At 34.8% G+C, this 4122-nt stretch overlaps 1 long non-coding RNA gene across 1 annotated transcript; it reads left to right on the forward strand.

The window, feature by feature from the left end:
• Positions 1-1898: 1898 nt before the first annotated feature.
• Positions 1899-3326, forward strand: LOC138895185 (uncharacterized). The gene is made up of 2 exons (XR_011409407.1): positions 1899-1986; positions 3109-3326. It is a non-coding gene; the product is annotated as an uncharacterized lncRNA (long non-coding RNA).
• The last annotated feature ends 796 nt before the right edge of the window (positions 3327-4122 follow it).

Consider the following 4122-nt stretch of genomic DNA (forward strand, 5'->3'; position numbering starts at 1 on the left):
TCAACCGTATTCATTTTAATAGGAGATGCACTCCCTAATATGAGTCATTATTCCAAGGAGATGCAATTCCTAGTTCGAGTCTTTCAATCTCACAGCCATTCCAATGATACCCATGGGACACGCACCTCTTAATCCAAGTTATATCAATTTTATACCTAAGATAAGAACATCCTTTTCGGAGCCTTTAGTTTCATTTTTGGATCTTTCAAATAAAATAAGCTGACCTGCAGTTTTACCCAATAACTCGCAAAATTTTCTCAGTGCCAAACTGGGGCAGAAAATTTTGTTCGTTTTGTTTGTCTTTGATGGCTTTGCAGGCCCTGCCGTAGAGCACATGTTGTGATGATTAAAGCTTGCAGTTTCAGCTTTCTCATCAGAATAAAGAAGTTTTTCGGTCACAAGATAGTTGGAGTTAGCTTGGATAATGTGTCAGCAGCCCAACTTCTCGAGTTTCATTTTCCCGAACTCTGATCCAGAAAGCAAGCAACCAAGAATGAGCCATGATCCTTTCCTCAAAGAACATCAAGATCCAATCTAAGGTCAACACAAGCGAGCAGGTCAAGAATCAAGATTTGACTCCACAAGACACATAGATTAGGAATTTTGTAACTCTTAGTTTCCAGACATATGTAGTTCTTTCTCTTTTCCTTTTGATGCAAGTAACAACAACAGCAACAACAGCAACAACAGCAGTCTTAAATCTAGTGTCTGGTAGTCCCAGCTACCAAATTTTCCCAGAACTACACTGACCTGATTCCTCTAAACAAGGATATGTAGGCTACCTCGGAAGCAGGGTTCGGTCACCATTTAAAAAATAATGCTTTCATTGGAGTAATATGTGAGCAAAAATTAGCCATGGCATTCACTTTTCTTTGCACGAAAACTCTTCATGTTCTCGAGCAAAGAGGGGCAGCTGTGAATACCTAATTTTTGTACTATTTTAACACCTCCTAAAGTTATTAGTGTTTTGTTGCTTTAATTATAATTCCCAATTTTTGTGTCTTTGATTGCATATTTCCTATCATAAAAATACCAAAAAATAGTTCTTTCTTTATTTGTGCATTTTAGGAATTAACTAACTATTCAATTGGTGAATTAATCTAGTTAATTGATCATTTGAATAAGTTACTTAATTAATTTATTTGTTTGTGTAAATTTAGTTTAATAAGTAGGATTAAGAAAGAAATTGGGCCAAATTTGAAAGAGAAAGTGGCCAAAAGTGCAAGATAAGGGGCTGCCTTTGAAAGGGTCCGGAACGACGTAGTTTTGCCTCAAAACTACGTCGTTTCATTAAGTGACCCAAGATCAAATTTCATCCATTGATCACCCATTGATCTAATGGTCCATATTTGATCTCTCAAGAGGTATTTAAAGCCTCAAAAATCTGAAAAATTCCCTCATTTCACCCATAACTCTTTCTCTTTTCTCTCTCTCTCTTCTCTCTCTTCTCTCTCTTCTCTCCACCGCCGCCGCTGCCGCCGGAAATCACCCACCGGCGGCGGACCACCTCTAAACACCTCCAAATTAATACCATATAATCTTCACAACCTCCTCTTCCCATATCTCTAAATCAATTCCTTCAAAAAACCCTCAAACTCCTTGAATTTTAGATCTAAGAAACTTTAGCCACCACTTTTTGGTCCAAATTCTTGAAGCTCCGGCCAACACTACCCTACAACACATACATAAATGGATAGAGCTCCACGAGAACTATATTTTTCAACCCATTTCATCCCCAAAATCCCCGTCGTCGCTGGCCCGCTCCTCGCCGCCGCCACGGCTCCACCACCTCACCACCGCCAAAATGCCCCGAACCCCCATTTTAGCTATTTTTCGACTCAAAGACACTCGTTTTTTTGGCGAGATGCTAAAACGCATTTGTTCTAGCATCTACCCGAAAGAAACATGCGTTTCGGAGTCGGGTAGTCGCCTTTAGCATCTCCGGCGTCTTCTCGTGGCTCGAACGGCTTCAAGCATACTTGTTAGGTATAATCGTCATCTCTTTAATTAATTTTTGATTTTTTTTTATTTAGTAGATTAGTTTCTGATTTTTTTATTTATTTATTTTTTCTGTTTTGGTTATTTCTTGTTAATTAGAGTTTCAGGTTAGGTTTATTTAATTAGCTATCTCTATTTAGTTTAGTGGTTTGTTAGATTCATTATTGATTTAAACATGATCTTTAGTATATTAGTTAAATCGTTCACTTAGTTAGTCAATTATTTAGTTGTTGTTAGTCGTTGTTCGATTATTAACGATGCTCGTTCTGTTTTGAGCATTAGTTTGTGAATTTAGTTGTTTGTTTAGTAATTAGTTTGCACAAATCCAATTCATTCCCATCAAGTTGGTTTTAATACTTAGTTCAATTACGTTTTTAGTCTCGTCTATGCTTTGTCAGTTCATAGTTGTCCAAGTTTGATTTGTGTTGAGCAAGTAGTTTGTTGTTGATGGTTAAAATCTGAAGTTTAGTTTATTTTATCACAAAATAGGGTAATAGTAGCTTACTTTTACTAGTAGGGTGGCTGAAAGGACATTTTTTCTCCTTGCTTCTGACACAGCAGATTTTCAGGTTGTCCTTTCACCTTTGGGACAGACCTTGAACAGTGTTTAGCACACAAAATCAGTCTTTTGGACAGATTTTTGGTGAACCAAAATCTGTCCAAAAATCTAACTTTATTTGCCTATTGAAAGGGTTGCTTTTCTCCTATAAAAGGGACTCCCTTACACTTAGAATGTAGAGATCCTTACTCACTGAAAAGAGGGACACTCTATTACACACTCTATCTTATACTGAGACACATCTTGGAGAGTTGCTAAAAGACATATATCTTTGAGAAAAATTAGCAGCTTAATACATATAACAAGCTGAAATTCCAGAGTTTTATGAGAATTATTTGAGTGCAAAAACCTCGAGAAAAATAGAAAGATCCCTTAGGCAATTTGTGAAGTTGATAGCTACCAGTTTCAAGCATCTTTGTTGAGTTTTCTGGGTTGTCTTAACACTTGAGTTGCTGCTGTTTCTACTGTATTTGCTGCTGAGTTTTTTGTTGCTGCACTGCTGTATTTTATTATTCTACAAACTAGGTAACTTTCAAATTCTTATATTGCAGATTCTTGATGATAATAAGAAGGATTTGATCCCGATTTGGTTGATGGAACATATTAGATCTGATTTTGTTTCAAGATGAATGTTATATTAGTGTTATCATCATGTAAATCTGTTAAAAATTAGTTAAATTATCGTTTTCTTCTTTATATATATGATTGAAATTGCATTCTGTTAAGATTACTTAGTTTAAGGAAAAGATAAAGACCCCACTTTTAACCATATTTGTTTAGTTTGGCCTCTTTTCCGTGAGTTACTTTCATGGTTCATGTATAATTATCTAAGAAAGACTTCTAGATTCAAATGTTTTGATGCTTTGAATTATAGTCAACATAATGTTATACTTAATATAGTTCTTCTCTTTAGCATTGAAGTATTACCCTTTTTTGTAGTTTTTATATTTAGTCGTGGTTTTTATGTTGTTAATGAGTGTAGTTTGATTAGTGCCATGATTGGTGTAGATGAGTAGAAATATTATGTTAGTCCTTAAGAAATAGTTGGTTAAACAGATAAAAGATAATAATTAGTATGTAAGTTTCTTTTATGAAAAAAAATAATTTTTAGTTTGGACATCAATGTAAGAAGCAATTTGGGCTTAGAAGAATACTTGTTATTTTGTGTTGTCTTGGTCATCGAGGCTCTTAAGCAACATGGGTCAAATAAGCTAAAATTTGTAGGCCCAATGACAATAGAAAGTAAGATGGCATTTTCTTTAAAATCAATAAATTGTCTTTTGTTAAATAAAATAAGTGGCCCAATACCATGAAAGTTTAACATAAGCTTACCCGGATTTAATGTCTTGCATTAGTGAAAATTATTTTTAATAATAATATTTTTTTTCAGTCGAACAAGTAATAAATAAAAAAGAAGCGCTTTTTAATTAATTTAAGCGATAGGCAATTTTAGGCACGTTTGAGATGTAGACCATGTGTTCATACACGGTCTTTGGTCGATATTTGTTTTAATAAAGTAGTCATGTGTGCATTCCCGCTCCTTGACTTTTCAATATCAATTGTAT

The sequence above is a fragment of the Nicotiana tomentosiformis genome, chromosome 7 (genome assembly GCF_000390325.3).
Source record: "Nicotiana tomentosiformis chromosome 7, ASM39032v3, whole genome shotgun sequence".
In the NCBI taxonomy this organism is placed as follows: domain Eukaryota; kingdom Viridiplantae; phylum Streptophyta; class Magnoliopsida; order Solanales; family Solanaceae; genus Nicotiana; species Nicotiana tomentosiformis.